General features: G+C 35.2%; 1 long non-coding RNA gene across 1 annotated transcript; it reads left to right on the top strand.

Moving 5' to 3' along the window:
• Nucleotides 1-2,251: 2,251 nt before the first annotated feature.
• On the top strand, nt 2,252-3,078 carry LOC136290561 (uncharacterized). Its single transcript, XR_010721208.1, has 3 exons — nt 2,252-2,339; nt 2,742-2,797; nt 2,875-3,078. It is a non-coding gene; the product is annotated as an uncharacterized lncRNA (long non-coding RNA).
• Nucleotides 3,079-12,343: the final 9,265 nt, after the last annotated feature.

The raw sequence follows: 12,343 nt of genomic DNA, 5'->3' as shown, positions 1-12,343 counted from the left end.
GAGGCCTGCTTGATTAGAAAATTCTGTGATTCCATGAAGTTCATTTGCCACGTTACTGTTACACCACCGGAGTGGTGTCTTGCATTTCCTGAAGGTCACCTCTTTTTATGCTAGTCTTACCTGAAGAACTGAATTAGGCCTAGATGTCCTCAGTGGGTCAAGAAGGAAAGACAGGTTATTTCAGAGGGTGACTCACTTGAAACCTCTCTCATGGAGAACTGCTGGAGCAGACCGTGCTCTGGGCACTGTTGAGCTTTGGGTGGTTCATCCAGGAGTCTTAGGTAATCACAAACATCGTACTTAGTGAAGGATAACACCATTCCAACAGGATTCTGTTAATTTTTCATGCAAATAATCAAAAAATAAATGATTCCTCTTCAGTTTCAGGGCCTGTCCTATTCTGCCACTGCTCACTCCCACCAGGAACCAACCCATCACTGGAGCTCTGAGCAAGTTGTTCTAGGGGAAGGTATCCACGTCTATGGCAGGGGAATTGGAACCAGATAACCTTTAAGGTCCCTTCCAACTCAAGCCATTCTGTGAAAAGTTGCTGCTACAACTAAACTAAGTAAAGTAAATGTATATACAGGTGAAAAAATATCAGACAGAACAAGCTTTAGCCTTTATCCTGAGGCCTTTTTAGCTCAGTACAAAGCTAATGATGTGTTGCTAGCAACAGCAATACTGTATTACAGAATTACTCAGTGACAAGTATTGGTCTGTGTGTTCAGGAGAGAGAGGGGCAAACCAACAATAAAGCAAAATACACCTGAAATGCAGAGCACCTTTTGAGGAGCAAAGGGAAATCTATACATGCCTGTGTCACATTGCAAATATTCAAGGAAAATGTAAAGGTATCCAAATGATTTTTACAAATACATTATTCAGCATCAGAGGTATGTACTCAGAAAAATGCTAATTTCTGTGAGAACATTAAACATGGATTGAATAGGAAAATGGGATTTTTAATGATTATTAAACACCAGCTATGTAGGGGTGATATGTGTTAATTGAGTAATTATGAAGAATTGATGTAGATGGGAAACAGGTTTCCAAATGAAGTTTCCATTTCTACAATGGAGTTATGTCTTTTGTAGCTCTGTCATCAACACAACAGATAAAATGTATTTTTCTTGCTCCACAAAAAAATCAGGTGGCTGGAAAACTTTAATCCTCGCAGATTATGTATTTTTTGAGACTTTAAAAGGAATATTTTTGAAAACTTCCTTTTCTTATATTGCCAAGTTTTCCTATTTTTTTTCATGTTTTCCTTGTTTTTTATTTCCTTTTACAAAATAATGCCTGTGTCAACCATTCAAAATATGATTTGGAACACTAGACAGGTTATTACAAACTATATAAAGTGTCAATGGTATATGAAATTTCATAATGTACTTTCTTTCAAAGACAATGAAATTAAATTAAATGCACCAGAGTTCATCTGTGTGTATCAGATGGTTGATTTGCTTATTTATTTATTTAAGCATTTATTTTAATGTGTACTGAACTTTTACTGAGAGTGATGTTCCGGTATTTGTTGCTGGACAAAAGATGCATGCAACAATTTCATGAAAGCAAATTGTTATTCTTTTCAAAAATTTGTGACCTACCCATATATCCCTTTACTTCAAAATTCAAAACTATGCCAGGAAACATGTTTTAACATACATATACATCTTAATGCAGCAGTCCTGCAGATATTCTTAAATATTATTCTCATTTTTAGTGATATCCATCTAAAACTACTTCTGGCACTTATGAAACAAAAAGAAATAAAGCCTCTGTTAAAAAGATAATATCCCATTCTTTTAAATAAAGACTTCACCTTTCAGCAAGCACAACCAGAGATCTGGTACATTTTGCTTTCTCTAAATGTTTAGGTGCCCTGAGAGCTATTTACAAAAGAATAGATTAGGATTAAAGAGGCACTCAGATCTTTGGTAGCTAATTGTTTTTACAGAGGGTTCCTCTCCTGAAAATGTGGTGACCAGAAACTGAAAACCAGCTGATTTGAAACAAAGATGTGAATCATTATATTCAAGGTTAATGCAGCTGCCCTTTGGTCCTTTCTGTATAAATGGTCTCACTCTGACTCCCTTCCTTGCTTTACAGACACCAAGATATGAATTAGTCAGGAGACTTCATAAAAGTCTGCTAGTGCCCAGAGCTGTCGATCTTCACTTTCTGCAGTTCAGTGGCATTTAATTTTAATTGCTCCCCAAGCTTAGGCCAATTCTGGATGGCAAAAGCAGGGCAAGAATCATTCACTACTCCTTTGAAGTCTGAGAAGCCTGTATTCAAATTGCCTCAGGCTCTCATTCTTACATTTATGTGAAAATGTAAGCTGCTGAGTACTGCTGTTGAACATCTACAACACTGAGTTAACAGGAAATGTCTTGTAAAGTGCAGCTTGATTTTTTTCCTGTGGATTTTTTGTCAAAGATGTTAATAAAAATAATTGAAAAGGAAAAAAAATCAGGAAAATCCATACTAATGAGTTTGAGTAGGTATAGTATTGAGATCATATTGTATAATCCCTTCATTAATCTCCTTTGGGAGGATTCTGACATCTTTGTATAGCTCCAAGTGCATACAAGTAAATCACAACTAAACTTTCTCAGTATCCAAAAGTTTCTCATAAAGCAAAAGAAATAAATATTGTCCTGATGATGGTTTTGCAAAAAAGATGGGAGAAATAATTTTTGTCCTGTCTTTTCATCCCTCTTTCTTTCCTTGCCAAGAGCAAAATTCAGGCCTCGTGGAGGAAATTACTTCAAGCTCTCAGAAAATTGAAAGAGTGAGTCACTACAGGAGATAAGCTGAAGTTGATGATGGTACAGAGAATAACATTCCTTTGTGCATGTTTCTTCATAGGGAGATCTTTGCATTAGGAAAAAAGAATCAAGCATCACTACCAAAAAGTCTGTCCTCTTGGAAGAAGAAGAAGAAAGGAATAGATTAAAAAGTATTTTTCTCCATGCACTGGCACAAGATTAAAAGTGGACGAGAGAGTAATTGCAGAGGTGTGACAACGCTAAGCTCAGTCTTCAGTGAAATTAACATAATTATGGACTTTAAAAAAACCCCTACATTTTCAAATGAAATGTGACAATGTGTTTTTTTCTTCACACGTAATTGTATGGTATCTGTGCAGAGCTGACTGGAGAAAAGTACAAATAAAAGAAAAGGGTTGGGGAGAGGGAGCAAAAAATTACTTGTAAAGATTTGTGGGCCTTAAAGATTGTTTACTGGAGTTACTGCAGAAGCTTAAAAAAAACCAAAACACCTAAGAAACCCCCCAAAAGCAACAACCAAAAAACCCCCAAACCATCCCTGAACAACCAGAGAATATAAACACTAGGTTCCAAGAAACCTTGTTCTAGAACACTGCACTTATGTTGTTCTGATTCCACATTTCTTCAGACAAAAACCTTTCACAAAATTTCTGTTCAGGTTTTCCCCTCACACTGTGACTAAAAGGAGAAAGTCCCTTTATCAGAAGTGCTTTGTATTTGGGAGGATACTCATCTGCTCTTTTGAAGTTTGTCTCTCTAGTTGTGTTCCCAGCATGACGTTCTCCAAAAGAGGCCTTTTAAAATGATAGCTGCAGCTGCAAATTGCCCCTTAACATTAGATAAAAACAAGCAAATACAGCAACTGCAATGTCTTGTCCTGGGTTTCTTTTGTTTACTCCTGCAAACCAACATTTCTCTGATAGTCTTCAAATATAAATAACAAGTACATTCAGGGGCTTTCACAAACAGAGTGCAAAAAATCAATGTTAATTGAACTGCTTGATCTCATTCTTATCTTCAGCATTATTCTTGTCTTAAAGTTGAAATATTTAGCAAGAACAAGAACATATTGCTTTTAAAATTACTATTAATTTACTATTAACTTATAGATGTTCCAGTAGTTATAACTTCAAAAACTAAATATTTTGCTGATTTTGAGTCAGTTTTTAATCTATTTTAACAATTTTAAAAATAATTTAGCTATTTATTTAAAAACTCCTTTAAAATTACCTGACTTAAAAATTCATTAACGACACAAGTCTACAGAGTTTTTAAAGTGCTAATATTAAATCAATCCTTTCTGCTTTATTTGTGGCCTGTTCCAGAATATAGGAGGCACCCTAACTCTTTTGCTAAGAGCTACCTGGTATCTTAAGTGGCCATTCTATTGAAGTACTTAACTATTTATGTTTTAGCATATGTTGAAATATAACCTTAAGCAGACAGTCACCAAACTCACAAAATAACCTGAAATTTCACAATGAAATAGAACTTTGAATTAAATAAGTTGAAACTCAGATTATGAATATTTATAAGGTGATTAAGTGTATATTTGAAATTACAATCAAGTTACTGCATTTTTTAATGCTTGCAGGCACAAGAAATGAGCCCCTGAAAACATTCCATATTCTTCAAAAAGCATGTTTTTCAAGAAAAACTTTGCTCATCTCTATCTGAGAGACACAAGTTCAGCACTTACACATAACACTTTTAGAAATCATGTAAATAAGTGATCCAATGTAAAAGTATGGAAAAATTAAATAAGGTTCTGTAGAGGGAAGTTATTCTGGTTTGGGGTTTAGTATTAGGATTTCTTTTCTCATTTAAATAATAACCTAATTATTACTTTTTTTTTTTTTTCTCAAATTGGTTTAAAACCATTTTTGAGTCTTAGGAAATGCCAGTGTTTCTCAAGGTTTATTCTGCTACTGAAGAAATTTTTGGGGATTATAATTTTTGAGGTTTATAATTTTGAGGTTTTTTTTCAGTATGAGTAGAATCATGTCTACATTTTCATAAGAGAACAATTATTTTGTATTTAGAATTCTGGATTAGAATTCGGAGAGTTCTATTAGTAGGTTGCTTTCCAGTGGCAGATTTTTAATTTCTTCCTCATTTATCCCTCTGACTTTATTTGTGGAGTTTGGTACTCTTCAAGGAAAGGAGTATTTGCTTTCCTTATTTCCCTCCCTTCCTTTTTTATTTAAAAAAGAAAAGGAAAAAAATACTTGTGACTATGTCTTATTATGTTATATGTTTAATTGTTTGCCACCTGCTGGGGCTTCACTTCAAATTATGCTGAGACTTGGTCATTAGTCCATGCAGTTATTTCATGCATGAGAATTATCTTTTTTAATTTGGCAGAAGTGAACTAGTACCCCAGCATGTGTCCACAACATCCACCTCAAAAGAGCAGTAAAATGAGTCAACTAAGTTGATTAAGACAATAAAGCTATATCAGGACAGCTTTGGGGCTAACAAAAATGCTTAATTAATCCCATTTAGTGTTTATAATTGTTTGTGTTTGTTAATTTTTTTTTCTATTGTCACTGAAGTTGACTACTAATTCAAGTAGTAAATTAAAATGCCCATAAAGTGGTAATGCATCCTATAAATTTACTAAATCACTCGTTAGAATTCTAATTATGGATATATTTCAGTGTAGAATGTTATATATGGAACGGCATTTATTGAGGTAAAGTCAACATTTTATCTATGTAGAAAGCCTTCCCAAGTCTTACAGGAATGAAAGTCTAATTAAGTTACTTACCAAATACAAAAAACTTTGTTACAGATTCTTTGTTTTCCACTGATAGCCTCCATGGAATATTAAAACGTAGAAATATTCTCTTTAAACTATAAAATAATGGCTGACTGGAAATTGATTTTTTTTATTTTTTATTTTTTGCGCTCTGTAACCTTGTGACAGTGAAATGGAGGCTTAAAGGATTAAAATTTCTTATGGAACTGCTAAAATCTTATTCTTCTCCTCTATAACCACTATGGACTATATTATATATCTATTATGTTTTTGCCACCAATCCTCAGTTTTTCATGTATGCTATAAAGTCTGAAACTCATTTAAAGTAATTTGACAGATTTTTATGTACTGGTAAAGATCAGAAATAGTGCATCTTTCTCTGGAAAGCGTTATGCAAATAGAATATCAAGGAATTTCAGTAGAAGAGATTCTAAAACTTGAATAGGCAAACAGTTACAAAATAAAATGTTTAGCATCTAATGCTACTGTTTCAAAGTGTACAGATTTCTTTCCCTTCCTCTCAGTGAAGATGAGGCACAAATAATGACAGTTAGTTTTACGATGACCTGATCTACTTGTTCCCTAAATTCTTTCTTTCCTTCAATGGTCATGTTTTCTGACCTCATACTGAGCCTTTCCTCCATTTCTCTATGTATTCTTTTTAAATGCCAAATGTAGGACACAGTACTCACTGAGGCCTTACAAATATAATTACTGTAAAACTCTTGTGCAGAACTTCTATTATTAAATCACAAATGAGAATCTCCTTTTTACTTCAGTGGCATTGTACTGAGCTGGTGTGATATGGTGACCTTGGCTGGCTGCCAGGTGCCCACCAAGCCACTCTGTCACTCCCCCTCCATCAACACAACAGGAAGAGCTTAAAAAAGCTTTATAGGTAGATATAGAAGCACCAAGATCTTTCAATTACCACCATGGGCTAAAGGGACTCTACTTGGGGAAATTAATTTAATTTATTGCCAATTAAACAAAGCACTACTCCACCAGCCCTGAACAGCACAAGGAAATGGGGAATGAAAGTAACAGTCCTGTTCCTGCTGCTCCTTTCTCCTCTAACTTTTTCTCTATTCCAGAGTGGGGTCCCTGCCACAGGAGACATTACTCCACGGAGTCCTGCAGTGTGGGCCCTTCCCATGGACTGCAGTTTTCCAAGAACTGCTCCAGCATGTGTCCTTTGAATGGGCGTGTTCTGTCAGGAACAGACAGCTCCAGCATGGGTCCCCTATGGTATCATATGTTCTGCCAGAAAACTTACTCTGTTATGGTTTCCTTTCTCCCTAGGGTCACAGATCCTGACAGGAGCCTGCTCTACCAAGTAGATTTCACAGGGGCACAGCTTTTTTTGGGACCCATACATCTGCTCTGGTGCTGGATCCTTCACAGCCAGCAGAGGGGATGTTTGCTCCACTGTGGATCTCCACTGACTGCATGGGGCCAGCTTGCTCCACCATGGTCTTCTTCACAGGGTGCAGCATCCCTGATTGGCTCAGATTTCACCAGTGACAGGTCCATCAGGCAGTCAACTGGTATTGCTTCTGTGGGACCTGGAGATGGCTTGTAGTGTCTTCTCACAAGAGCAACCACTGCAGCCCCCTTGACCATTGAAATCTTGCCATGTAAATCTAATACAACTGGAATGTGATTATTAGCTCATTAACCCTCCTGCCTTTTTTTAACACAGTTTTGATATAATGTCATCAATTGTATACTTCATATAACTATAATTTTGCCTTTCATAAATGCAATATCTTACAGTTTGTTATAGAATTCTGCATTGCCAGGTTTGGAATATTTATCCAATTTAACAAAGGGTGACAATATCTAATTCTATTCTGTAAAAGTTTTGGCAACTGCTTACAGCTCAGTGGCACTTTCAAAATTACCAATTTTCTATATGTTTATATATATAATGTTATAACTGGAATGGCTACATACGTATTTATAGTCTGTCTGCATCACCACATGGTAAAAATCTTTTGGAAGAAAATCCCTTATTTTGCTGGGGAACTTTTGAATGTGTGAAGTGCTTTTACAACCATGATAAACAGAGATCATGGTTTTATATACAAACATATTTTCCTTTATTTCAAGGGAGTAAGGAAATCTTACAAGTCTATACAAAATCTGCAGTTCCCCCTTGTTTTCCCAGATATTACAGTTAAATCCTAAAATGAAACTAATTTCCTGCTTTTGATAAATCTGCATATATTCCTTATTTTATAGCTGTATGTGGGAATGCACAGGGACACGTATCCATTATTAAAGAGGTTACCTGCCTAGTGGATGAAGGGATGGCAGTGGATGTTTTGGGTTTTCCTAAGGCTTTTTATACTGTCCCTCACAGCATCCATCTGGACAAGTTGTCCCGCTGTGGGATGAGCAGATTCATGGTGCACTGGGCAGACTTGAAGGGCAGAGCTCAAAGGGTTATGGGGATGGGGCTAAATCTACCTAGTGACCAATCACCAGTGACGTTCCTAAGGTTCAGTTCCAGGGCCAGTTCTGTTTGATATATTCATCAATGATCTGGATGCAAGCGTTGAATGTAGCCTGGGCAATGACTAATGTGATGAAATTCAGCAAGTCCAAGCCCTGGAGTCTGCACCCAGGACAGAATACAACTGGGCAGAAGTACAAATAGGCAGAGCATTGCTTGGACAGCAGCCCTGCAGAAAGGGATCTGGGACTCCAGGTCAGCAGCAGCTCAGTGTGAACCAGCAGTGTGCCCTGGCAGCCCAGAGAGCAAACCCATCCTGGGACGGATCAAGCGCACCATCACCAGCCGGTCAGACGTGATTATCTCACTGTATTCAGCACTGGTGCAGCATCATCAATAGTTTAAATTCAGAGCCCATTCTAAGTGGACTTGACGTCCACTTAGAGTGGACCCTGAATTTAAAATATTGACCATGTTATTTTATTAAAAAACTTGGACAGTGAGTTATTTATATCTAGAGTATTCCAGTATTCTAGTTCTAATTAAACCCAGGAAAAGTTATTCTGATTTTAGTGAGTGGCCTTAAAATTTCAGTTCTTGCCAAATATAAATTCCTCCTAACAAAATCTGAAATGAGTGGCACAGTTCCAAGGGCATATAAATGTGTACAAAGGTATATAAGTACACAGAAATTATACCAATGATGTATATAGCCACCTAGCACTTAACCTGTTGCAACGTTTTCTCAGACAAACTGCTAGACATTTCACAGCTACCAGTTTAAACATGCAATCCTACATCTTCAGTTTACTTTCTCAGAATAGGGATTACCATTGTAAATCCAGTCAATCCTGTTCCTTGGAAACTATTCATATGCAAAACTCTCCTCAGTTTTTAACTCCATCAGCAAAAGCCCTGGTTCCCTTTCACTAGACCATTGTACAGACCAATCCCTTCAAGTTTAAAATTGTGAAAAAGTTTTTTGAATATTAGAACTGGAAATCTTAGTGAATAATTGAATGGAATACCAAATTTAGATTAGATTACTGCTACATATGCAGTTTAGGAAAGACTAGCAATGGGAAAACAGACAAATCAAGTACTTACTGTATTACAAAATAATAAGATTGTGGCTGGGGCAAGTAGAAAGGAGAAAAGAATAAAAATACCACCCTGAAGAGTGACAAAGACTGTACATGAAGATCATATAATGAGATTATTGCTAAAGGGGAATTTAGGTACGGAAGTATTTATTTGTGGGGAAGAAAACCCACATCAAGTCATAAACATAGACTAAACTTCAGTGCTGAAGGAGAGGAATTCTGAACTGGAAAACTGAAATTAGAATAACAGTTGATTTAAAATGTGACAAATTCACAAGAAAAAAACTAAGAAGCAAGGTGTCTGTACGTCGATAATTAAGGAAGATCTACAACTGTATATGGTAGGATGATGGCCTGTTGACTGTAAAACAACCAAAGTATAATGTTCAGAAATATATAAAATTAACAGCATTCCTAGTGTCTTCTATTGATTAATGAGAATTCATAGTTGGGTTACAGGTAAGATAACTTTGCAATTAAAACTGAAACCACAGAATCACTGTAATTTTAGAAAAGTGCATAATGTATAGAAAACCAGCTAAAGTAACGTAAAAGAAAAGGATCACCAGAATTCTTTGAACCTGGATTTCTGCAAGGTGTTTGTTTCTAGCAGAGTGAGCAATGTGTGTTAGGAATGATTCTGGCACAATAAAAGAAGTAAATTACTAACCGAAATTATGTTTCTGACCAATTTGTCCCTAGAATGCCCGCCATGACAATAGTAGGACTTGGAGAGGTGTTGTGTGAAGAGAATTGCAGCACACAGTGCAGAAACAGATGCTTCAGTCAGTTGGAATTAGGAAGTTGCACAGTCAGTTGAAGATTATGAGCTACCAGCTGTGCCTCAGTAAGTAAAGAGAGAGACATTCGGATACAGAAATCTCTAGTAGATCATGAAGCAAGTTCTTGGACTCTGTCAGACCCAACATTTGGATACAGAAGTTGAAGACAAATCTTAACCTTTTTGTCTTTGTTTCTGATCAAAAAGTGTGAAATGGCTGAGAACATGAAACAAAAAGATAAATAGGGTAAGAAAGATAGTTGTAAATGCTGAAATTTATTTATCAATACAGAAAAATGTCCATATTAAAATTCATAAATTCAAATAAGCAGATCTGATTGTCTCCTCAAAGGAAACAATAGTGAGTCCACACAATGGACAGTTTCATAAAAGAACATTGCAGCTATTACAAGTATACACTAGTGGAAGAAAAATATAGTTATTACAGAGATACCCACTTGGAAAAATCAGGACTTCAGCAATGAACTGAAAAGAAACAGGTAAAAACCCCACCAAAAAAAAAAAAATCAAATTACTAATTTGGATATAAGTTTAAAAAGTAAACTTAGGTGTAACAAAACTAAATAAAAAAAAATTCAGAATAAACTAGCAAGAAATCTAGATGGTAAAAAGAAGTAATAATAATAACAATAATAAAAATAATAACATTTAGTAGTAGTAGTATTTACTTTATTACTGTCTAGGGACAAAAATACACAAATATTTCACATTCCTATTCTTACCTCACTCTGGCTTGCTAAAGTGTATGTTCCTCACTCTAGCCACAATTTTTCCCTCTGCTGTTAGTTTTTGGATAGGTTGACAATAAAAATAACTGAATACTATTTTGGAAGAACATTTGTAGAAAGTATATGACTGGGCAAAGAGAAGACACCACGACTAAACTTCTAATTCAGAAGTCTTGGATCTAAGTACTTGAAACTGCATGGAAAGAAGTGGGGGCATAGTGTCAGTTCTTCAAAAAACTGAAAAAAGAAAATCTTGGGGAATCATAGACCACTTTTTAATTTGGTGTCCTCAACTCCAGAGCTCCAGCAAATAATTAAAAATAATTGTAAGTGCTAAGCAGAAAAAAAGTTGAAAAAGAGATCTTCCCTCAGGCTAGGGAAGTAAGAACATAAAAATCTTAATGAGTATATGTTTTCTCTCTGCTTTTTCACTTTTAGAAATAGTTTTGCCCTAAACACCACTTTGAAACACAGCTGTATAAACAAAATGCATCAAAGCATTAACTTAGTGAGCAATTATAGAAAGGTATTCTGTTAAGATGTGTGAACCTTTTCTTGAAAGACAACTGATCTAATTTGGCATTAAAAAATCAGATAATTGTTTTGCAAATCCAGTTCTTAACAGTCTAAATCTAGAAGCTGCATATATGTTCTATTTATTTTACTGATTAATTGCTTGAAGGTTTTACTACTTGTTATTGATTATATTAATTTAGAAATTATGCCGACAAAAAGGAACCATTTAAAATGCAATAGTTGCAAAGAAAACATCATGTAACAGTTGGATGTCCACTAAGCAGTGCTTTTGAAGAAAAGATCAGAAAGAAAGAAAAAAATACAGTGAAAAAGTAGCAGTATTTTTCATAAGATATCATGCACACACATATATATACACAAAGGTTACATTGTTTATTGTATTTAATAATACTTACATATACTGCTTCTGTGGCTTGCAAATATCTCCACATGTTGAAAAATATTTGCTTTTCTATGATTTTTTTCTAGGTAAACAAATGCAGGTGTGTGTATTTGTGTGAGTGCACATGTGCATAAGTAGTGTGTATGGAGGTCTGTATAACTACAATTATATTGATTAATGTGTGTCTAGTGAATAATTACATCCAGAAACATACCTGATTACTTATTTGAAATTTATGGTCTCCCCAGAAGCATGTGCAGAATATAAAGCTGAAATCAATAGCTGAATTTACACGACAGATTTAGCACACATTTAACTAAAAACTGAAAACAAAGTATTTTCATATCTGAGAAATGGATTCAGACTGTGATACAGAAAAAAAGCTTAAACAGGAAAATAAAAGGTATAAGAGAGGGATTATCTGTAATGCTATTGTCTTCCAAGACAGAGTTAGTTATCTGAAAATTTAATTTATTATCTCTTTGAAGCTAAAATTGTGATTTGGAACTGATTCCTGCACTTCAGCACGTGTTTTATTTGGGAAGTGGTCAGAAGTTTTATCTGTTTCCCTGTCTATATGTTTGGTTTTCATCAAAAAAGCTTTATTTTATTACTTTTTGATCTTGGAAAAATAAAGAAAAGTAGAGAAATTAATTCCCTGATTTTCTGGAAAGTAGTTCTAGGAAGCTGAGATAGAATAATCTGATGGTATCTGATGTTGTTAAACTTCTAAGGTTCTAGTGTTGGAGGGTCAAAAAGAAAACAAGAAATTAAATC

This window comes from Chamaea fasciata, unplaced genomic scaffold, assembly GCF_029207755.1.
Source record: "Chamaea fasciata isolate MVZ Bird 193981 ecotype frontalis unplaced genomic scaffold, bChaFas1.0.hap1 SCAF_6, whole genome shotgun sequence".
In the NCBI taxonomy this organism is placed as follows: Eukaryota; Metazoa; Chordata; class Aves; order Passeriformes; family Sylviidae; genus Chamaea; species Chamaea fasciata.
Note: the sequence above shows the minus strand (reverse complement) of the source record. Positions and strands in the feature narration are given on the sequence as shown.